The 24,823-nt window shown below is 49.1% G+C and overlaps 2 long non-coding RNA genes across 2 annotated transcripts; one reads left to right on the forward strand and one right to left on the reverse strand.

Moving 5' to 3' along the window:
* Positions 1-1,081: 1,081 nt before the first annotated feature.
* On the reverse strand, positions 1,082-1,711 carry LOC123579804. The gene is made up of 2 exons (XR_006702968.1): positions 1,621-1,711; positions 1,082-1,248 (listed from the first exon to the last, which is right to left on the reverse strand). It is a non-coding gene; the product is annotated as an uncharacterized LOC123579804 (long non-coding RNA).
* A 15,920-nt stretch (positions 1,712-17,631) lies between these two features.
* On the forward strand, positions 17,632-23,442 carry LOC123581704. Its single transcript, XR_006703951.1, has 3 exons — positions 17,632-17,668; positions 18,738-18,739; positions 23,330-23,442. It is a non-coding gene; the product is annotated as an uncharacterized LOC123581704 (long non-coding RNA).
* Positions 23,443-24,823: the final 1,381 nt, after the last annotated feature.

Here is a 24,823-nt window from a genome sequence, read left to right on the forward strand (position 1 = left end):
AAAGACAAGGATTGTATTGGATTAGGGCCCGTCCTAATGGCCTCAGGTTAACTTAACTAATTACATTTGCAACAACCCTCTGTCCAGATAAGGTCACATCTTGAGGGTTTGGGGCTAGAAGGTCACCATTCGGATTGTGAGGGACACAGCTGCACCTGTGATGTGTGACCGGCTCTTGCCAGCTGGACGGCACGATCGTGGAGGGAGCGAGGTTGGGAGGGGACGGCCCACATCTGGAGGTGGTTACACAGCAGGAGAAAGGGACACACTTTCTTCAGAGCCCTTTCTGCTCTGACTTCTGCCCGTATAGCGACACCTCCAGGGAAAGTGCTGAAATGAACATAAACGTAGGAGGAGGGCATTTTCTTGGGAAATTCATGGCAGCTTGCTTCACCCTCGTCTGGGCTCTGTGTCCCTTGGGGTCAAGGCCCCAAACATGGAAAAAGCACTGTGGCTGCAGGTGTTGGGCAAGTGAGGGGGTGGAGGGGGGCCTGGTGCCCCTGGGGTTCTGCAGGGAGGCTGGCAGGCCTTAGGGCAGCAGGCCGAAAGAAAGACTCGCTCAGGGTCAGGAGCCTTCGAAGAAATGAAAGGCCCATGCTTGGTTGCTTTCATGAGGAAAGGCCGTGGGGTGGCCTTGCACAGTAGTGGGTTCAGGCTGGAGCCCCAGACGTGGCACGGTCTCAGGGATGCCAACTCGGCTGTCTCTCCCTGCTTCCTGTGCACGTCCCCAGTGGGGGGCCAGCCCCCATCGCTGGCGTCCATCTCAACACCCTCCTGGCCTACAGACCAGATCAATGTGATAAGGACAAGGGTTATGTCTTCCCTGCACCATCCAGATAGGATAGGAGAAAACTGCCCTGAGCTTCCTTTATTTTTATTTCTTTTAATTGATTTATTTATTTTGAGAGACACAGAGACAGAGCACGAGCTGGGGAGGGGCAGAGAGAGAGAGAGAGAGAGACACACAGAATCTGAAGCAGGTTCCAGGCTCCGCGCTGTCAGCACAGAGACTGGGCTCGTGAGATCTTGACCTGAGATTGGTTGCTTAACCGGCTGAGCCCTCAGGCGCCCCACTCCTTTGTTTTTCATATGTGAATACGGAAAACGTAGTGGGAATGGCTTTCTTCCGTAGCAGCTTCATGGAAGGAGCTAATTCTCCGTGATATAATTCACAGTCCCTCCGCTGAGCCACTGCTGACAAGGTCATGTCCCCGCTTTGACAGGAGGGACTGGGCAGGGGTGTCCTTCCTTGAACAGAGATCGCAAATGTAAGAAATGAAGAAGTGACCCCTGGAGACACGGTCTACACTAGAAATAAAAACTAGAAGCTGTCTACTAGAAATTTTCCTTGAGAATGAGCCCAGCATCAAATCAAAGGTGTTTGCAGCTTAACTTTGTTTTTTCTTTAATGTTTATTTATTTTTGAGACAATGCAAGAGACAGAGTGCAAGCAGCGGGAGGGGCAGACAGAGGGAGAACAGAATCCGAAGCGGGCTCCAGGCTCTGAGCTGTCAGCACAGAGCCTGACATGGGGCTCAAACTCACAAACAGTGAGATCGTGACCTGAGCTGAGGTCAGATGCTTAACTGACTGAGCCGCGCTGGCACCCCTGTAGGTTACCTTTTAAGGAAAGCAGAAAACATTCGAACTCTGGGAAGTCAAGCGTTGATTAAAAGGTACCTGATGTTACTGGTTTCTTTCAGGGGTATCTGTTAATTTCCTGCCCTCGCCGTCAGAACACTGAGTGGCTTAAAACAATGAACCTTTATTGCCTCACAGCTCAGACCAGAAGGGTCTGACCAGAAACTCGCAGTGTTGGGGGGCTCCCCCAGGGCCACGGGGGTACAGCCTTGCCACTCGTGAGCTGACCAGCTGTGGTCTCCTGGGCTGTGGACACATCACCCCTGTCTTGTCTCTGTCCTCACGGCCTCCGTATGAGGACCCAGGAGTGTTGGATTCAGGCTCTCATTACCCTGGGATGACCTCATCTCTACCTGTTTTATTTTCATTGCCCCGATTTCCAAATAAGGTCACCTGCATAGGCACTAGGGGTCAGGACTTCAGCGCGTCTTTTATGTTGAACACAACCCGTCACATGCCTCATGGTGGTGATTTCCACAGCCCAAGTTAACACCGTATTAAGCATATTTGTGGTGAGGAATGCGTCCCGGAGAACCTCATCCTGCGGCTTGTAGACACCGGCACACGTTGGCAGAACACTGGTCCCACGCTGGTCCCCGCTTTTAACCTGTTCTTCCGTGACTCGTTGATCAGCAGCGAGCAGAGTCCTGGCCACCACCCGTGTGACAGAATACTCTGGAAGCCGCGGACAGCTGTAGATACAGAAATGGCAAGATCGGCAAATGATGGTAACGAGCATGGACAATTCTCATAAATTTGAGTGTTTTTTAAAGGAGCACATGCCATAGACTTCGACTGATGCCTTCACAAGGTAATAAGCAGGAAGATGAGGCTGGTTCATCGTGAGAACAAGGTACCTACGTCGGCTCACGTAAAGAATGCTGGCTTCGCGTTGCAAACACAACCTCCAACAGAGTGATGTCGTACAGACTGGAGGGGCTGTGACCTCCAAGGTCTCCTGTGCCTGCAGAGGTGACTGACCGGTCACTGGACAAATATACCTCCTTTGCTATGGGACGGGGGTCTCCGCACCCTCATTTTTCTGTAAGTTAATGTGTGTCCATATAGGGTTCTAAGACACCTGAGAACGCTAATATGTGGAAAGTCAGGGAACGGGCCCATCCCTGAAACACCAACCAGGTAACCCTGGGAGTCTGCCCGGCGACACCCAGCGTGACACTGGAGACAGACAGTAACCCTCTGACCTCCTGGTCGGCGTCCAGTGCTCCTCTTGCCACGCTGGGTACCCTCCCCAGACTGTGCGCGACCCCAGGGACCCTGGTTTCCTTGTGTTTGGGTGTGGTTTGTTTACACTGGTCCACAAGAAACGTGAACGAGCCAGGATAAGTCCGCGAGCTCGTTCATCACCACCACTAAGTCGCTACCCAGTGTTTGCGCCAGAGGCTAAACTTCTTTTGTTTGTGAGGGATGTAGGATTGTGTTTTCAACACCCTCCAGGATTTCAGAGACTGTTTTGCTGTTTTTCTTTGTCTTTTATTCTAAGGGTAGGAAACCAAATTCAAGAAAACCATCTCTCTCAGTTTTGCCTGCTTCCTAGAAATTTAGGTGCGTCTCTCCCCGAGGTTGTTCAACCTGACAGAGTTCCTGATTTGCCTGGGAGACACATTCCTTACGCTCTTAGAGCCAGGACCCCAAACCACGGGATCACACAAGGTCAGCTCCTAGAAAGGCTTTGTAGGCACTGGTCCCACTGACAAAGGACATCCTTGCTTCTTAATGATGGACTTTCCAAACTTGGTCAAATGAGATTTAGTCTCCAAAACAATACTCCATTATGACGTGATTTGCACAACTGATTGGGGCAAAAAAAAAAAAAAAAAAGTGTATCATTTATTTTTGAACCCATGAAAGTGATTACTTTGCCATTGAAAGTAAAACTATTCAGTAAAAATATTTGCTCTTGAATATTTTATTTCCATGGTAAGTGCTTGGTTACTAAGTTAGACAGTAACCCTCTGTTCTGGGCAGGAACAAAGGAACAGAGAGAGAGCTTCAGGGTTTCCATACAAACCTGTCTGGAAATAGAGAGGAAAGCTACACAGACCTTGTTCTACGACAAAACACATGGCCGTAATCAGTGAGACATAATTAATTCTCACTGTGCTGGCTCTCGGGTCACCTGTCTCTATGGAGCCGCTTGTTGCCAAACCAAAGGCAGTTCTGGGAACAGGGTACTGCCCGGCAGTTGTCTGATCGGCCCTCCAGCCCGTCCTTGAGGGTCCGTGGCGGGTCAGAGCTCGCGTCAGCCTCTCCCTTGGAGTACACAAGGCTGCCTTCTTAACAGAAACCTAACTTCTAGCTTTTGGGGAGAGCAGAGCAAACGCAAACCCAGCTGTTGATGATGATGGGACACGCAGTTAATATATTGCGATGTCTCCCACACTGGGACAGAAGAAAGTCACACCCTCTTTTCCCATTAAACACACAGTCGTTTCATTAGGTCTGGACGCTCGGTTCCCCTCTGAGGTGAGGACACCCTGCACGTGGCAAGGACACTGGAAATGGCCAGCGTCTTCCCCAACAGCTCATCTCTGAGACCTGCCTGCACCCACTTACCGGACAGAAGTCACCTGGTGGTCGGGCTTCTCCGGACGGACGCCTCTCCCCACAGGCTCACACCTGTGGTCCGCGAGCAGCGTGTGCGGCATCCCAGGGAAACAGGGCGGCCTCGCGGTCATCTCTTTGTAAGGTGAGGCTCATCTCAGAGGCACTTCCTTGGCCACGGGGGACATCGCAGAGGAAGTCTGAGCATAAAAGTCACCCTGAACATTTCTTCTGGTGTGTGTGTGGGGGGGTGAGATTGGGTTTGTAATGTTGAATATCAACGTTTATTTATTTTTGGGACAGAGAGAGACAGAGCATGAACGGGGGAGGGGCAGAGAGAGAGGGAGACACAGAATCGGAAACAGGCTCCAGGCTCTGAGCCATCAGCCCAGAGCCCGACGCGGGGCTCGAACTCACGCACCGCGAGATCGTGACCTGGCTGAAGTCGGACGCCTAACCGACTGCGCCACCCAGGCGCCCCGTGTAATGTTGAATATCAAAAAAATAATAAGAAATATGATGAAGATACGATCCTCGGTGTCTTTGGACAGTGAATGGCCTGTTAATCGGTGACGATACAGACTCAAACAGAACACAGAAGCCATGACATTTTGAAAAACATTGGCCCCCTCACAAGTGAGAAACCATTTCCAAATTTTTTAATAATGAAAGAAATGAGAGAGTGAACACACGGAACAGAACGTTATTGTGGCAACGAACAGAATATCTGCCATCGTGGATTACACGGAAGGCAAGCCGTCACCCGTTACTACTTGCTATTAAAACAGGCTGAAAATTCTAAGGCTAGATTGTCATTCTTACAGCGGTAAAGTCAGTTTTGCATTAAGGTAGCAGTTGGCTGTAATGGATTCCCAAGATCCGTTTTAAAACTCTGATGAATGAATCCATCAAAACGGAGCCAAACTTGCCAAGATATTAACACGTTGTGCTACTTCCTTAGAGATTCATTATTTGCAGACATGGAACCCAAAGCAAATAAAATGTCCATTCACAAGCTCTCTTCATTCACATACAGGATTAACCAGCAGCCTTAAGGAAAATGTTTCTCTTTTTTCCCTTCATTAAATGGACATTTCATCCGTATACCCATCACCATTGCTGCTGGGATGGTCTCAACCACCCATAACCATGGAAACTTCTAACCAGGTAAGTTAATTTCTACTTCACAGAGGAAAGCAAGAGATAGGAACTGAGAACCTCACCTTGCAGAAGCATTTTGCAGATGAGCAAAGCTACGTAATCTGACTCTTTTTGGGGAAGCACATTTTAAAATTCCTACATAATGTATAAAAGTGGATGCATTCATTAACATGGCCCAAAGATATAGCCACTTTAAAAACAGGAGAAAGCTAAGTTCTATTATTCCAAGGTCTTAGTTTAAAGATCTTAGCAACTGTTTGTAAGGTCGCACACGATACGTAACTACTGTCGCGGTGAAGAGGTTCCTCAGTCAGAACCACAACTACATTTAGTTGAAGGTATAATTATACATACTTTACAATCTTAAACATGATACAAACACGTCGTTAGTTTATCCAAACAGTAAGTAGTAGAGGAAATTTAGGAAGTTGAAATTAACTAGACTTGTCATGACAAAACAGAGACCTTATAAAACTTAAATGAAAAACTGTATCAGACATTGAGTTTGTAAATCAGAATTATCCAACGAGATTGTTTTGTCAAAGGATTATCTGTGGTTTCTTTGAATTTGCTTTCTTATGGGGAACAAAAATGTTTTTGTGCTAGCGGTTTCTCTAGAAAAGTTGTTCTTTCTTTCTTTTTTTTCATAAAATTCTAGTGTACTTCCAATGTTAGGTGGTAGTTCTCTTCAGTTTTCTTGGAATTCAAGAAATATTAGTTTTCTATAAACACCTATTAGACTACCCACCAGCCAGAGAAGAGTTCCTTGGTTACAAGGGCCCCATAATCTAATTTATTAGTACACTCCGGGGCAGGAATATATTTACCGTCCCACAGTGACAGGTAAGGCGTTTTTCCAACTACTGTGCGCACAGACTCACAGAGAACTTGTAGCTTTAGTTGCTCGAGTGCAGAGCAAAGTCACACAGAACCATGACAGACAGGTCCTCATGCCAGAGGGCTGCTCCTTCCGAGCAGAGATGACACATAGTCACGTGCAGTCAGACACGGGAAAAGATGAACTGACCCAGTTCTCTGTCCTCTCTGCGGGACAGGTGCCGTCGTGGGTCAAGTCCCCACTCTCTGCGAGGACTTGGCCACACTGGACGGCAGCACACCTGGCTGACAGCCGGGAACGGGGCTGTGACGGTCAGCTCCAGGGTCCCCTCGGCTGTCCAGGCGCACCCGGAGTGTCACCGTGTATGTCTCCTGTAGGTGTGGTCGGCAGCCTCGGAGTACATCGGCGTTCCCTCCACGCTGCGGGGGGCCTCGGCCGATTAGCGGAGGACTCCAGAGCAAAACCGGGGTTCTCGAAGAAGAGATTCTGCCTGATGAGGGAGGTGCTGGCCCGCCCTGCAGATTCCAGCCTTGCAGCCCTTGGTCCGTCTCCCTCTGTCTCAGCGCGTGGAGGGACGCCTGGGGATGCTATCACATTGTGGGGAGACACAGACCCCATTGACTTGAGGTCTCCAGGGAACCTGGGCTAACATGGATCCCCTCGGGCCCGTGCGGAAGCTGTGATGTCCGTGCTCTCGACGGCTGTAATAGTTCCAGCTTTGTGTTTCCCTCATCCGTTCCCTCATCTGTACAGTTACGAAGGTTACACTAAATGACAAGACATGAACGTAAGGTGAGCAGATATTAATACACAAAAAACTGGGTGATATGGAGAAATCCCTGAACGGTGCGTCTTTCTAAGCGGGGTAGGTATGGAGCATGGATGTTCCGGAACTGCTAAGCCCGCCGAATCTTGTAAGTGAATGCTTCCCGCGAAGAGCATTCTAAACCCAAAGAAGTTTAGCACTGAATCTTGCAAAAATTCAACCAGAAAATAGAAAAGGAGGGAACACTCCCCCACCCATTTTTTATCGGAAGACGGACCCCAGCCAGAAGCCGGAGGCAGTGGCAGCAGATTCTGGCAGGGTGCTGCAGAGCTCCGGTTTCCCGAGACGGACCAGGACGCTCGCGTCAGATTGGCTCTTATGCAGGAGCACCTCTGGCGAGGACTGGAGGACAGAGACATCCTAGCTGTGCCTGCTGCCAGCTCTGCACAGCCCTGCCTTCGGGAAGAGGCCGGTGTCCCTTCCAGCCGGTCAGCCTTCCGGGGCGGAGGCGCTCTCCGGGGAGGTCTCTGCGGCTGGAGGAAATCCGGAGGTGACATTTTATTCAGCCCTGTGTTGCCAAAGGCCGGTATGGAGCGGATGACCACGGCTTAGGCAGTGGGGCACCCGCACCCGTGCTGTGGACGAGGGCGGGTCGGGCCCTCCAGCCTCTTTCGTGCAGGAGAGCTGCTTCGGGCCCCCACGCAGACCTGTGCACAGGTCCACAGCCACACGTCCACGGGAGACCAAAGGTGGGAACAGCCGGCGTGTCCATACAATCACCTGTACGACGAAATATTGTCAGACACAAAAGGAGTGAGGCCCTCATACTTGCTACAATGTGGATGGACCTTGAAACCAGCCAGAAAAGGACAAAAATGGTGGGATTTCACTTATTTGAGGTGTCTAGAACAGGCAAACCCACCAGGGGCTCGTGTGTGAAGATACTGGCATCCTTGCAGGGGATGGAATTGTTGTAGGGTCACACTGTGGTTATTGTTCCATAGCTGTGGATGTTCCAGAAACCCCACTCAACCATGCACTGGAAATGGGCGAGTTTTACGGTAAGTGAATTATCTCGGCAAAGCCGGTAAACATATGAGCAACCATAATCAGTGATACATATCAAACACGGAGTATTATAACCAAGCAAAGTTTGTTTCAGGAACAAAGAGTTGGTTTAACATTAAAAAACTAGTCAAATTTGCCACATTAACAAATTAAAAGAAATAATCAAATGATCACCTTATTCGATTAAAAAAAGCCTTGGATATAGCAAATGTCCGTTCACGATAAAAATTCTCAGCAAACGAAGAATAGAAAGGTTCTACCTTAACTATAGGAAGGGATCCACCCAAACCTGCCTTACTGCAAACATTGACTTAATAGCAAAGGCGGGACGTGTTCTCCTTGAGTGTGGGGTGTGGCGTGAACGTGGCTGTGAGCCACGGCGTGGGCAAGGAAGGCGTGACGCCCCGAGAGCCGCAGGTCAGCCACATGTGCCCCATCCACGTGGCCGACCTGTCCCCGGGCACGTCCATCGTCCACCCTCGAAGCCTGCATGCCCAGAGCCTGCGGCCTCCTGCTCTGCGCTGCCGGAAGCAAACCCCCAGGTATTAGGCCTGCCCGCCCCCCACCCCCCTCCGTAGGCACGAGGCAGAAGAGCCACCTGCCAAGTCCCCAAGAAGGCCCTTCACCTCACGCGCAGCCGAACAGTCCTGCGACTCCACTGGAGAGAGATCCGGACGCAGCTGTTGGTGGAGCTGAGCCTCCCACCTCTTGATGACCACACCCCCTCAGGGCCCCTGCTTCATGCTCTGAGAACAGGTGGCAGCCTTCCCAGGGGTTCGTGAGGGGTGTTCTGTCCTTGTGCGTGTGTGCATGTGCGTGCACGTAGGAACGTGTGTGCACACACGCATACATGTGTGAGGGCGTGTGCATCATGTGCACATGTGTGTGCACATGTGAGGGCGTGTGCACACGTGTGCATGCATGTGCGTGACATGCATGCACATACAGGCACGTGTGCGTTGCGTGCACAGGTGAGGGTATGTGTGCACGTGTGTGCACTTATGTGTACATATGAGCACGTGTGCATTGTGTGCACATGTGAGGGGTGTGTGCGCATGTGTGTAGGTATGCGTACACATATACACGCGTGTGCAGGTATGTGCATGTGTGCGTGCATGTATGTGCGTGTTCCAGATGCTTCACATTTAGTCCATCTCACCACAGATGAAGAAACGCGGGTGGAGAGTCAGGATAGGGGTCCAGGCGCTGGGACCCTCTGAACCAGATGCTCCCCACCCCCCTGTGCCCTGCAGCCACGTGCTGCCACAGCTGCTCCGTGGACTTCCAGAGGGCCATAACCGTGGGTCCCGCTGGGATGCGCAGGTGCCCGCCCCCACCCCTACCTCTGAAGGACCCGCAGTCTTCAGGGAGGCAGCCGTGTAGGCGCTAGATCAGGGCTCAGCAGGGACCCGCGTGGGGCCTGAAGGATGTCGCCTGCCACGTGGGTCCTGCTTCCCCACAAGTAACATGAGGGCGGTTTTCTTTGCCTCCTAAGGCCATTTTGACAATCAGTGAGATAACGTGAAAACTGTTTCATTCTCCCTGGGCTCAGAGCGAGTGCCCCATAAACATCAGCTGGGGTGTTGAATAGAGTCGTAGTCAGGTGCCGTGCACGGGGAGATGGGCGCGTACTCAGTTCAGTACCTCGAGGGAGCACAAGGAAGAGAAGTATTAAATTTGGTGGATGTAGTTCCCAAATACTAACTTTATGATCTTGTATCTTAAAGGGTGTCCAAAAATGTTAAACAGGACAACTTAATTGTCTTAAATTGTACAATCTATCAGGGAGAGAGATTAAAAATAATTTAGACACTAACGATGAAAATACAGTTTATTAATCTTTCCGCCTTTTATTTATTTATTTAAAAATTTTTTTTAACATTTATTTTTGAAAGAGAGAGAGAGATAGACATGGGCAGGGGAGGGGCAGAGAGGGAGACACAGAATCTGAAGCAGGCTCCAGGCTTGAGCTGTCAGCACAGAACCCGACGCGGGGCTCGAACCCACAAACCGCGAGATCATGACCCCAGCTGAAGTCAGACTCTCGACCGACTGAGCCCCCCACGCGCCCCTTTCTTTCCCTCTTTTAATTTAAAATTATTTTATTCCCAGAAAATACTTTTATGTGGTCATGGAATTTCAACATCCTCAGTTTAGGGGGTTAAGGACTAGTTGGATGTGCATTCACTATCAAAAATCTTTTATTCCTATTTTGTAAACATTTATGAAAAAAGAATTTTGTAAGAAATTCCATTTCAAACCAACGTGTTCTCAATAATTGATCGGTGGACACCGTGGCTTTCGGCCACAGTCCTGCCCCTAAGCCTCTCATCCTGGGCCCACCAGTGCATCGTGAAGACGCGTGGGCTCACGCTCACTCCCTGGCTCACCAGCCCGCGTGACGCATCCCACCCCCCAGGCGTGGGCTGCAGGTGCGTCCGGAGCAGGAGCCGCCATCTTTCCTCGGGCAAAGGTACGACGATAAATCTGCAGATCATAACCTGGAAGTCTGAAGACAACATGCGCACAGGGCGGGCAGCGTGTGCAGACGGGGCGGAGGGCAGGGGCGCGCCCTCCGTGCACACGTGCCTGTAAATTCCGGGGTCTGCCCCCCACAGACCGACGTCTCCCTCTCTCCTGCTCTAGAACACTCTGTCGTCGCTTGGCTACTCTCCAAGAATCGTCATAGTCCGGAGTAGTATTCCTGTGAACCCAGAATCGTCACTTTTGATCCTCAAACCTGGTTTCGTGATACTCATACCCTTTTACATGCACACTAGGTACACGTTTATTAAAATTCATATCTCTTGAAAAAACTTTGATGAGGTAAATGTCCTATGTCACATTCTTAAGCCTCACTCTAGGGAATCTGATGGATTTGTTACTTTTTATTCCCCCAATTTTTGTGCCTCTTCTCACCATGCATTTTATGATGAAATTCTGATTTATTCACACAGAAATTCTTTGCCAATGAGATGGCCGGAAACTGGTGCTCTCTTGCTGGGCAAGGGTCTTGGGAAGGAGGTCTAATTTCTTTTTGCCTGTTTTATCATTGGGTAGAAAAATCTTAACCATTTCTTGGTAGAGTTTGGTCTGGTTTCCGTCCGTGTGGCTCCCAGTCTCAGAGGCAGGGGCAGGGAGACAAGCCCCACTGACCCGGGAATGGGGCTCGATGCTTTGGACAGAGGAAGCCGGAGTTTAGGAGCAAAAGAAAGAGCTCCTCTGACTTTGCAAGCGTCACCCTGTTTTGAGGATTGTCCTGACTTACTTGATCTCATGAAGCCCCTGTTGGTTAGAGGTGGACCCCAGGAGTCCCTGGAGCACCCGCAGCCTGCTGGTGACGACGCGTCAGCCTCTCTCCCGCCGTGGGCACCGTGTCGTCCTACCACATCCTCACGAGGAGCATGGGGGACCGTCGTGAACAAACATCCAGGTGACGCCTGGCGTTAGGGCTCCATGCCCAATTAGCTATCCCCTCACGGTGCCACAGACACCCATCTGCCGGTCACCAGAGCAGAAGCTAACCTTGGGAATAGGGGACCCGCAGGGCACAAGTGGGGGCGCTAGACCTGGTCTACTCTGCAGTGTCAATGACCTTCTTGATTAGAACACAGGTGGGCAGAATTTTCCATCGCTGGGACAGGTTTTCCAGTCTGATGGTTGGTTACAGTTTTCCAGATGATTGACTTTGGAGTTGAATATCCAGAACCGCCACAATATTCAGACTTTTTGGTAACAGTTGACCTTCCCAATTTGGGAATCGATTTCATTTATTTATCATTTATTTATTTATTTAGGAAAGGATTACTGAATGTTGATTTAGTTTATTTCATTTAGTAGCAATAGAAAAAGCTGAAATCCTATGCTTGTTTAACTATTGTTCCTCAGATTAGCATTTTAGATGTGAGAAATAGGTTTTTTTGTCATTTGTAGGAAGTTTACATTATGTGTCCTTTGCTAACCATGCGCCAAGTTAAGGAAATGTCTCCATTTTACACTTAATATCTTCAAGTGTACTTCAGTGAGGCTGATTAATTCTACAGAGTAGGAAGTTTTCTTAACACTTTGTTCATTTGCCTTATGTTCTAATGTTATTTTTTACTGATGTGAACATGAGCATGTTGACCTTTCTCGTTTAACAAGAATGGTCTTTATGTTTTAATTGTAATATTTCAACATCAGATGTTTCATTTCAACAGAATATTTTCTGAGCGGTATCAGTTGTTACAATGAGTTTCTTAAACTTCCCTTTTTATGGAAGTAAGTAAACTGTTTCAAAGAGATTGGGTTGTTAATATTTTGCTGTTATAGAACATAGAGCCAATTACGACATTACCAATGCCGAAAAGAGCCTTGCAAATTTTAGCCAACTGACGTGGAATTTACCTGGCTTTATTGAAATGTCAACCTAACTTCATGGAAACAGAAGTTATAATTGTACTACAAATGCTTTATATGACTTTATTTGAAAATTATCAACACTTACACAGAGGGCTCAGTGTGAATTTTTCACTTTAATGCAAATGTCAAAAAAACACATCAAATCTGTACTTTTGGAAAACATCCAACTTATGAATACACACACAAAAAACCATTTTGTATATATTATCTCATTACATATTTCCAGTAGCTTTCAGACACAGGTAGAAAGGCAAACAGAAACCAGAGAAAGTATGGTAACAACATGAGGCCTCAGGGGTGGGAGATCAGAGCAATTCACCAGCAAACACTGAGTTATAAATCTCTCCTGTTTATTGAGATCTCAGGTTTAACTCAGATAGGGCCACCGATTCCCTATCTTCCTATCCAGTGTTTTCCTGGGAGCCGGTGGCGGGGAAGGTGCCAGAGGGACAGGGTACCTGGATGTGGCGGCTGAGGGTTAATCCGCTGTTGTCCTGGGCAGTGGGGTAGGACCGCCACATGTGACAGGTGCGTGTCAGGTGGGAGAGATCAAGATGTCATCAGACATCCTCTGGGGTCGAGCCGCACCTGTTATAACTCATCACAGAACTCTCCCTCAGGTCCCCGGGGCACGTGCGGAAAGCCAAGGACGCAGTTGCGGAGATCCGAGTGACAGCTTTTGGTGTGCTGTGATAGCTCATTTATGTGTTGCTTTCCACAGGAAACGAGGCCTTTGGGATCTTGTACCCCATAAATGCAACTCTCTGGACTTCTTAATTAGCACAGAAAAAAATCACGGTATTTGTTAAATAAGTAAACAGATGGGGTTTCTTTCTCTGTAGTACTATTATAAGGGAAGTTGTTACGTCTTATTTGTGAGAATTGAAATGAACGTCATACAATGTTTTTAAAAGTGCAGAACTAACAAAGAATTGTACTATTCCATCACCTACTTTTAAGCGATCACTGTGTGCTGGGAACTGTTTCAGGTGGTGTGGCTCCAGTGGAAGCAAGATTGATTTCACTGGCAGGATGTAGCCACAGTGCTGTTTTATTAGGATGATTTATCTTTACCAGATGGAGTTGAGGGCAGCGTCACAGAAGTGAGCAATGGATTATTTGCAGTGTTTTAGTGCCTTGAAGAAGATTCTCTGCCCTTGCAAACTCACACTAGGGTATCTTTTCAAAACATTTGGATGCTCAGTAGGTGTTTGGAATACACTTCCTCCGACATAAGCCCTTAATACAGGAAGGCTTACTAGGGCTGCATATGGAGCTAAACACAGGAGAAGCGATGATGAAGGCAGTTTGGTAGAAAGGTTCCTCGGGACACAGTTAACCTCCTGTTGTCCTGGCTCTTTGCTCTTTCCAGCTTTGCTTAGAGGTCACCAGCAAGTTAGCACTCCTGGAAACCTCACCTGTCCTCTGTTGTCACCAACCCTGGGTGCCACGTGGATCGCTCTGAAAGCTGCCGGCCCCTGCCTCCACTAAGCAGAATTAATCACGGTTCAGGAGGGTCTTCATCAGTCACTTTCAGAAGACTGCTTTGAATTCACTTCTAACTTATTCTAGTCATTATAAAAAATCTTTCCATTATGGGCAATGATAAACTCACCCCTTACTTTGAGTTTATAAATAAGTCAAGGTATTGGAAAAAAAAAAAAAAAGAAAATCTAGATATTCAGAACTATAGAAAAATGTTAACCAAAATTCCATTACGGTGCTCTAACCATTGGTGCAAATCTTCTCACATATTACCCCTCCTGCATGTGTGAAGATACCTTACCTTAAATGTAATATATATTTTATCTTGCCAGTGTGCTATTGGGCATTGAAGCATGCTGTCACGCTTTCCCATCTCAGATATATTTAAACATTGGTCTGTGTAATTATAAGGTGAAATCCCTTGTTACACAACATTTCCATTTTGGGATGTGTCATGAGATTTTACCTCATTTTATGGTGTTGAACACTGTGATGGCTAATTTTATGTATCGACTTGATGGGGACCCCCATCACAAGGCACACCGGGATGAGGTGCCCAGATATTTGGTCCAGCATTATCCTGGATATTTTTGAGCACGTTTTTGGATGAGATTAACATTTACATCAGTTAACTGAGTGAAGCAGACCGTCCTCCCCAGTGTGGGTGGGCCTCATCCAACCCCTTGAAGGTCTGAGTAGAACAAAAAGGCTGAAGCTCCCCCAGGTAAGAGGGAACTCGCTGTGCCTGAGTCATGCTGAGATGTGGGATTTTTCCTTCCTTCACGCCCAAAACCTTGGTCCTTCCTGGGGCTCCAGCCTGCAGAATTTGGGGCTTGTCAGTCTCTCGATCCCATGGTCACATTCCCTAGAGTAGAGTTTATGGATTGTATCTCTCATACCATATCATGTCAATGTTATTGTGTTATAATGCTGTATCATATTTTATTATAATATTATCCAGATATCTAAAGCAGTATGTTTCTCTGGAGAACCCTAATACAGCTACTTTTGATGTTCCTGCCCCCTTAGCGATTTTAAAGAGTATTATACAAAGACCCCCCACTCCCGAGACGCCCCTTTGAACATTTACTTCTGCCCAGAAAGTAGTTGTAGGTGAAATTCAGTTCATACTTTCAATTCCTCGTTTGGGGCATTGTATCCAGAAAGAGATTTTTTATCTGCCTTCTTTTTAGTGGATCCCACCTCCTCTGAATCTATTTATCCTTTTGTACCTGGTTTGATTGTTACTCACACACACACGACCTATTCTACACAGAACCTGAAGGAAAAACGTCTGTGCTTTCATTATCAGTAGCGTGAATACTCACGGAGAGCGCACAGTAGGTGCCCTGCGAGTATCTGCTGGGTGGATGCCTGGAGCAAACTCCGACGTTCCAGGAAGGTGACTTTGCTTACTCAAGTCCGGAGAAATCAGAAAGTGACTTATTTTTGGGGAGCTGTCTCTAGAGGTCTGACTACATTTTCAAGTGGATTTGCTTAAGTCACTTTGAACAAGTTCGCCCTCGACAGAACTGCAGTTTCTTTGCCACCACATCTTACGAAACTTGCGAGCCAAAAATACAGCTCCCCAGGGGGTTATACACCAACTATCAAATGTAGGCACCAGGAGGAACTTTCAGTAAGTCTTTTCTGGTGTGACTTCTCCATTGTGTGTAATAGAGCTAAAATAGATCAGTTTTATTTATCGTGGAGAATTTCTTTCGTTTCCGTCGTTTTGTTGTTTTCCCCCCAGAAAATAGCTGCTCTGACACTCGGAGTGCATCGGTTCCTCAGACCTGTGCCGTCTGTATCAGCACCTCCCCGTGGAGGCTGCCTTCCTCCCTGGGGCTCCCAGACCGAAGCCCCCGGGGGCCGCACAGCCCAGGGATTTTCAAAACAACCATCCTGGCAGCCGGAACTGTGTGGACACCTCCAGGACGGAACACGCCGTGATAGGAGACCCTCGTGACAATTTCCTTCCCACGTGGCTCCAGGGAGATTCTCCCGAAGGGTCCTGAGGTCTTGGAGAAAAGTCATCTAACATGGGACATTTTGCTGCTGTTTCTTCTTGTTCCCACGTGTTCCCTTCATGAGGTCACTTCTAATTCTGAGTTTTGGTTTTCTTGGCCCCCAGTACTTTGCCAGCTTCGAGAAAGTTTCTACCGATAATCCCTTTGCTTATCGACCTCAGGGTTTACGCCTGAGTCTTGCTGCAGACCCAAGAGCCACAAAGTTGTTGTGGGAAGGTAACGAGGTTGTCACGGGCAGAGGAAACAGGACATTTTTGGAGGCGGGAGGGTAGGGAAAGGTTGTCCCAGAGTTTCTGAGTTCTCTGGGCAGATGCGGTGCAGGCACAGGACGTGGTCAACGATTCTGGTTTCCCCGCGAAGGGCTCGGGCCAGGGCTGGGGACGCAGGGGAAGATCAGGGCGAGGTTGGAGACAAAACAGATGACGACGCGTTGGGGCACCATTGTCCAGTCACATTGCATGCGGTTGGCTCTGTGTACTTGCACGCACACCACATGCACATGCTCTCACACGTGCCTGCACACATGTGCACACACACGTGCACACACACATACAGGACCACTCTCGCAAGTCTCACACATACCTGCACACACACAGTCACACACCCCCCTGCACATTCACACATACATACACACACACATACACGCACACTCACATGTGCATATCACACTCACATGGAGGACCACACTCACAGTCTCACACATGTGAGTCACAGATGTGCAAACACACACAATTCACACAAATGCCTACACACTCACATGTGCACACTCACATGAACACACCCATTCAGTCTCACACACTCTTGCACACACCATCACATGTGCACACACTCATATACATCCATTCACACATAGCCTCACACTTAACCTGCGCACACACCTTCACACACATGCCTACACACATGCACACTCACACATACACACACTCACACGCACACATACACACACACGTGCACACACTCATGTGAGTACTTAGTCTCACACACGCCTGCACACACCATCACATGTGCACACACTCATATACACCCATTCACACATAGCCTCACACTTAACCTGCACACACACCTTCACACACATGCCTACACACATGCATACTCACACATACACACACTCACATGCACACATACACACGCACATGCACACACTCATGTGAGTGACTACTTAGTCTCACACACGCCTGCACACACCATCACATGTGCACACTCATGTGCATACACACATGTGCAACACTCTCACACACTTACACATGTGCACATGCATGCACACATACTCACATTCTCTGCTGATGTGAGTTGTAGACACAGCAATAAACAATAAGGACACAATTCTTACTCATTGTTAGTGTATTCAGCACAGGAAGGGACAGGGAAAAGTAAGGACACGTTTCACAACCATTAGAGGCTGTGGGAAGAACTTGTCACTCGGGCTTTGGGGACTGGGGGGAAGTTTCCAGAAGGAAAATCTCAACAACTTGAAATTCAATCTTGAGTTGGCTGTCGAGGGCAAAGGCGACCAGTGAACCAGCAACAGAAGTTTGGCAGGGGGCGCCTGAGTGGCTCAGTTGGTTGGGCATCCGACTTCGGCTCAGGTCATGATCTCACGGTTTCGGGTTTGAGCCCCGCATCAGACTCTGTTCTGACAGCTCAGAGCCTGGAGCCTGTTTCAGATTCTGTGTCTCCCTCTCTCTGCCCCTACCCTGTTCACGCTCTGTCTCTGTCCCAAAAATAAATAAGCATTAAAAAAATTAAAAAAAAAAAAAAAGTTCAGCAGGTGGAGAGCCTATGGGTCGGGACAAGGGAAGGTTGGCAGGGGGAGAGCCTCAGGTGACAAAGGAAAGGGAAAGTGAATGTCATCACAAAGTACCGGGATCATATGTCTTTTTTCCTTCAGCTTTGGCTTCACACACAGGTGTTGTGTATGTTAACACAGTCTGACGATATGGACAACACAACACAAAGAACAAAGCTTCTGACTTTCTGTCTTCTCTTCCTCTTCCTCATAACTGACGTGGGGACACCAGGTCACGTTCACTACACTGCGTTTGCACACCCAGCATAGCCCATGAAGTCTGGGGTGTACCAATAGTTTCTGTAAAATGCCAAATACTAATATTGTGGGCTTTATGGGCCATATATGAAGTATCTGTCACATTATCCTTTTCGATTGAATTAAAAATGTTTACCACCTTTGAAAGAGTAAGGAGGTGCGTCCGGGAAACTATAAAGTGCCCGTGATGGTCCTGCCTCCCGTGTTGATGTCCTTGGAGGAACCCCATGCCCCATCGTGGGTGGGACTTGTGGCTTGCTTCCAACCTGGAGGATATGGCCGAGGTGACAAGCCATCGATCTCTCCAATGACTACTCCGTGTTACAGGACATCTCCGCAGGGTCTCTCGCTCTTGCCTTGGCCATGAAGAAATACCCATGATATGACCTGCCTGTGGAGGTCTCGGTGGGGAACTGCAGGCAGCCCTGTGTTCAGGACGCAGACGGCCAGAGACCGAGGGCCCGTGGTTCCCAGCAGCAAGACTGGATTCCACCTACACCTGCGTCACTTGGAGATGGTCCCCCCGGCGAGCCCGCGGATGAGGATCCAGCCCGGCCGACCCCCTGGGAGAAGCCTGCGAGATCCCGAGCACCTGATCCCGGGCTCCAGCAGAAACCGGGACCATAAATGGGGGCGTCTGTGTGTGGGGTCGGCGGTGAGGCGTCAGAAGGCGATGAGGATGAATCATTCGCAACTTGAAGGCCGTGCGACACGGCCACCGCTGGAACTGGCCGGGAGCTGTTGTTTGCAGACAACACGGTGCCGAGTCAGGACCTGACACCAAGCATCCTAAATATCGTACAACGTACGTTCGCTAGTGTACATAAAGCACAGTGTGAACGGTTACTACAAAGTCATACAAGCGTCTCAAGTAAGCTTACGATAAACACCAAGAGACAGAGATATAAAGGGAACTAAAAAACATGGAAAGTTTGGAAGAAAACCTTTAGAACATCTCATAAAGACGGAGATGGAGAAGGCCTCCTCCGGAGAGGAGTTTCCGAGCCGGGTACAAAACGCGTCCCGCTTTGGGAAGCCGGCGCCCGAAGTTGCTGTTTCCTTAACGTGACCGCGTGCACGTCCTCTGCCATGGTCCTCTGTCTAAACCGACAAAAGACAAATATGGTAGCAAGTCCTTTAAAGTAGATACATTATTTAATTAATCTGAAAAGGAGAAAATCTGTTTGAAAATCTTCTCAGCGACAAGCGTTGCAAGTTTCGCAGCGGCTCTGATTCCCACACCGAAACACTGGCGGTGTGTTACCCTCATTGTTGGCTTTCGTGCCACACACATCCTGAGACCCCACGTAGACAGTGCACATCGGTGGGTTTCAGTGCTTGCCGAAGAGTCTTCTCTGCTGGCGATTAAAGTCAGTTGTGTAAGAGAAACCGGACGAAAGGCGTGCGTTGTGGGGCGTTGCTAGGGCTCCCGCAGGGCACCGTGCCTGTGCATGGACAAGGTGCCGGGGCTGTGTGGCCCCAGGGAACATCCCATGGAAGCCACAGAACTTTGCATGGAAGCTTTGGGGACCCGGAGCACGGGAGGGCAGTGCCGGAGGGGCTGAGGCAGGGCTACAGAATCCAAAGGGACGGCGGGATGTCGGCATCTGCAGGAGATGTGCAGAGTGGGGGCTGTGGCTGTGTCTCCATGTTGTGAATGGCCGGGGACCAGGCGCCGTCCTGCCTCATCAGAGGGATCATGGACCCCTCGGTCCCTGAGAAGTCCCGCCATGGGTCACTCGGTGGAGCCCTTGTGGGGAGGGAAGACCGGGTCACTGGGCAGCTGACACTGTGTCTGTAGGGGTGCATCTGACTCACATGTGGCTGTAGGTATTCTGGTCCTGGCTTCTCAGGGGACCTCCGAACACACGAGCGACTTTCATTTCTGTTTCCTCCTTTCTCTTAAGGAAAGCAGCACTTCACCGCATAGACCTTGTCTGTCTTATCCTCGGTCGGCACTGCCTGCTCTCTGTCCCCAAGGGCCTGTGGGCCGTGAGGCAGGGCACAGGGGTGTCATCGTCCAGTGAGCACTGGCTGGCACATGCCAGATCATAATGATGGGTCTGTGACGCTGCAGGAGAGTGCAGGAGGGTACAAGAAATCTTTGTCTGGGTGATGGTGTTGAAGACACAGCCTTACCAAGTGGCACACTTGAGACGAAGGGAAGTCTGGGCGCTCCTGGGCCTTTGGGGGACAGGTGACATAAGCGGTGAGTCCACACGTGGTCAGCCCACGCAAATCTCCACCTGCAGGCACGTTTTCATCTACTGAGATGCAAACCAAGGTGCTTTTGGTCAGTTTTTCTGCCAGTAGCTTAATGAAGACACGGCGTCATCCTTGAAAACGACCTAAAGAACATTAACGTGTGCAGGACAGGAAACTAGTTTTCTCCTGCTTCTTTATAATGCAGTAGGAACGGAAACACATTCTCGGGTCTGCAAGCAGAATTGGAGGGAATGAGGCCGCCAGTCCGTGATTGAGCCAGTCCTCATTCGTGGCTTCTTGATGTTTCCAATGGTTTCTGGTGACCGAGACTGGGGATCACAGTCTGAGAAGATAATCACAGGAGGTCTGGAGACAGCCCCCAAGCCAGCAGCAGCGTCAGAGGGGCGGTCCTAGCGCCGGCCCCCCAGCGTCCCAGGCGATGCTTATGGTCTTCCCTGGGGCGACCAGTCCCCTGGGAGCCAGGACGTACCCCACAGTCTGCTGAAGAACTTTCAGACTTCGGTTGTTAAAGCACCTGCTAGAGGCCGCGGTTACTCCAGTGTTTCAAGAGTAACCCCTTCTAAGGATCAGAAATCCAAAACAGGTTTTCTGAGTGCACAGACTCCGTTCGTTGCACTGAAAGATTCTGACACATTGTGAAAGCCACCTTTCCTCCTCAAGTATAAAAATCGTGGTGTGTTTCCTGCAGCCCTTCACACCAAGACGCTACGTGGGGGGAAATTACCAGAGTTAAATCAGGCTCTCTGGACCGCAGACCTCCTCCTCCCACAGGTTAGATTAATACGCATGGGTGTGCAGACATACATCCACTCCGAACTTGTAGGTGACGCCAGATACTAGCTTTGTGGGTCCATTCGTTTTACTGAATGAGATTTGAGGATCTTGATTAAGATTCACTTAAATCAACTGACCAGAAGCAGAAGACACTGGCATGCTTACGACTTAAGAGCTTATCAGGCAAATCTTTTAACGGAAGCAATCTACTAAGCAGAACCCACACACAGATGGATGCTTACACACTCGAGAACACCGGACATTTTCACGTGGTAGGCACTGACCATCCTCCAAGAAAAGGCTCTAAAGAAAAACATTTGGAACATCAGAGACAAAGGGATGATGCAGTTGTGTTTGCTTTCTCAAAGAAAATAGCGCTGGAGTTGCTCGCCCTGGCCATAGAAGCTACAGAAGAAATACATCTTCAGACATAACACAACTGAAACACATCAAGACTTACTAAACATGATCTAAAAAGATGATTTGAGCCAAATATTTATAAATTTGCCACTTCCAAGCATTTATACCTCTGGGTCCTGATGGAACTTATGGAGGACCATTGCCTGGCTCCTGGTCCAACTGTTTTGTCTCCCTTTTTACAGGCAGCTAGCTCTCAAAGCTCTGAATGTTGTCCCAAAGTACAAAGTTACTAAAATACATACAAGGTTATTGAATCAAATAATCACTGAATCTCTTTTACAAGAAGCCCTAAAAGTTGTAGGATTTCTTCCCTAACTTCTCTTCCGGCTGTTGGTTCAGCCAGGAATGTGAGCCTCCAGGTGTGTGGGACCCAACAGCCTCCTGCTCCTGGCGGAGACGGTTTTCCTTGCCCCATGACACCACTTGTAACCGCCATCTGTAAGCCCATCCCGCCTTGGGGAGCGGCCAGTCATCAATGAAAACCTAGTTCATCTGATCGCTTCACGTTATTTCGAGACACACAGCATTTCCACCTCCCATGATAAAGTATTCAGAACAAGGATGTGAAATATCAAAAATGCTATAATTTCTAGCTGATGCCTGAGATGGTTGCCCAATGCTCTGTGCTGAGTGCTCTTCAGAGTGTTTTTATCTGTGTCTCTATTTAGCTATTTTGGTGAAAGCTTCACTGATCAGTGTTGGGTGCCAGGATCTCCCGACTTTTCCATTTCCACATGTGAGTCGATGGAGGGGTCCTGGTACTATCCATTTCTGGCCACAGTGTCACTTATCGTATTGATCCCAATTAAAATCCCATAAATCCTTTAGCTGAAATATGATCTAACCCACTCTTCCTCACTCTGTACGTGTGTTTCTTTTTTTTTTTTTTTTTTTAATTTTTTTTTCAACGTTTATTCATTTTTGGGACAGAGAGAGACAGAGCATGAACGGGGGAGGGGCAGAGAGAGAGAGGGAGACACAGAATCAGAAACAGGCTCCAGGCTCTGAGCCATCAGCCCAGAGCCTGACGCGGGGCTCGAACTCATGGACCGCGAGATCGTGACCTGGCTGAAGCCGGACGCTTAACCGACTGTGCCACCCAGGCGCCCCTGTACGTGTGTTTCTAATGCAAATGTAGGTTTGACATTTCTGTTATTTCATTTCATCCGTTTTGCCCCCTTGATCTCATCTCTGCGGTGGTCATGAGCCAGGACTATCACTTGACATAGACTAGGCTTCCTGGCTTTGTGTTTCGCGAAAATTGGAGAAACGTACTGTTCATGTCCTAACATAAAACTGTTCACAAAAGTGAGTGAACAGGATTAGCAAGGCTCTCCAAGGAAAACCCTAATTCTGCACCGGGGTCTCTGGGGACAGTCGTCCAAGCTGCATGAGGATGTCCGGGGACAGCTGTCCAAGCACACGAAAATCGGCCAAACTACATTACCATTTGGCCCAGATGGAAAAAAAGTAGACCTGTCAGGAGGGAGATGTATCAAAAAGGTACACCAATTCTTGGAGGTCTGTGATTTGGAGTGCTTTAACTACACCCATCTCTGGCTGTGAAAAACCAGACGGGTTATACAGGGAAACACATGGCCCAGCAACACACAAGTGGATGTGTCACAACAGTAAACCCGGTGAGGTTTATGCTAACGTGGTCCAAGTCAAGAGTCTTCAAATAATATGGAAATGTCACGTGGAAGCACAGGAGTTGACACCAGCTGCATGTGTAACATCTGGGAGAACCACCTGGGGACCAGCTGAATGTCACACAGAGTGACCAACGACCCTGGAGGCAAACAGGAGGACTGGGGTGTCCCTAGGAAAATGTGCCAGGCCCAGGTGCACTGAAAAAAACTGTTCTTGTATCTTATATGCAGAAAGCTTGTAGGGTTCCCCATTTTTAGCTTCATTTAGTTGAATGCTTCATTCCACAAATAAACTGAGTCCTGAGAAACTTCATTTCCAGAACCAAGGATCCACAGGAGAACCACATCGTTCTCTGAGGCTCCTTCACTGAGTCCAAAGGTTGGAGTCCCTACTGCCAGCGCCCGGGACCAGTTACCAGGGGAAGTGATGTCCACAGGTGATCTGTTGGAAAAGTGAGACACGGTAACTCTTGAACGCGGGGTTTATGTTACGATGAGACTTCCCTCAACAACTATAATAACTATGTAACTCAATGAATATATAATAATTATAATTATAATAATTACAAATACTCATTTACCAGAGTGTGATAAATATTGTAAACGTTACAGAAAATAAAAGAAAATAAAAGATGCGTTAAAGCTTGGGGTTTGAGCCTGGGGTTGGGAGAGGTCTTGAAGTGAAGCCAGGACCAGACCCACAGAGAGGAGGGGGAGGGCCGGTGGCACCCGGGAGCCTGAGCCAGTGCCCTGCTCCTCTGGGACCGAGGGACCGAGGGGAAAGTGTGTGCAGTCAGACGACTTAGAATCTAGACGTTATTTTTCTTTTTTTTTTTTCTTTTTTTTAAATTTTTTTTAAAATTTTTTTTTCAACGTTTTTTTTATTTTTTGGGACAGAGAGAGAGACAGAGCAAGAACGGGGGAGGGGCAGAGAGAGAGGGAGACACAGAATCGGAAACAGGCTCCAGGCTCTGAGCCATCAGCCCAGAGCCCGACGCGGGGCTCGAACTCACGGACCGCGAGATCGTGACCTGGCTGAAGTCGGACGCTTAACCGACTGCGCCACCCAGGCGCCCCTAGACGTTATTTTTCTTGACAGAAGGGAGGAACAGCTAAAGATTTGGGCTTTGTGCCTTGCATAGGAAGAGGACTGGAATCCCCTGGGTGGGGGATGGTGAGGCCACAGCGAGGACACCTCCTTTGTGGCCAAGCCACACCCACACGGATGTTAAAGATCACAGATATACCTGAACGTGACCAATAACCTAACCTGCAGGAGGTACTTCTGAGAGGCCCGTACGTTTTCCACTTCTGAAAGTAGGGGGAAGTGCCGAGTTCATCCTCATCAAAATCCAGCCATCCTGGATTCGCAGAGGCACGTGTGTTCCAGGTGGCATGTGCGGGTGGCTCAGGCGAGTCTCCTTGCAAGAGGTGGCCCTTCTGCCCCGGCAGACCCGGGGCCCGGCCGTCCGCTCCGAGCTGGGAGGCTGCGCCCAGGGAAACGTGCAGCGAGGGCAGCGTCTGGAGCCAGGCTCTGGTGGGCCCTGCCCTCGGCTCCCGGAGGCCTCTCTGTCCCGGCCGGGCCGGCCCTGGCCCCAGGCGCGCGGAGCTGGACCCGGTCCCTCCCGGGGCGGTTGCCGGCTCGTCTCCGCAATGACGGCGGGTCCCTGCTCCTCCGCCTGCCTCCGGGGGCCCCCGGCATCCTCCCCAGAGGCCGGGCGGCCTCACGCCACCACCCCCCTTACGTCCTCC

This window comes from Leopardus geoffroyi, chromosome A3 (assembly GCF_018350155.1).
Source record: "Leopardus geoffroyi isolate Oge1 chromosome A3, O.geoffroyi_Oge1_pat1.0, whole genome shotgun sequence".
Lineage (NCBI taxonomy): Eukaryota > Metazoa > Chordata > Mammalia > Carnivora > Felidae > Leopardus > Leopardus geoffroyi.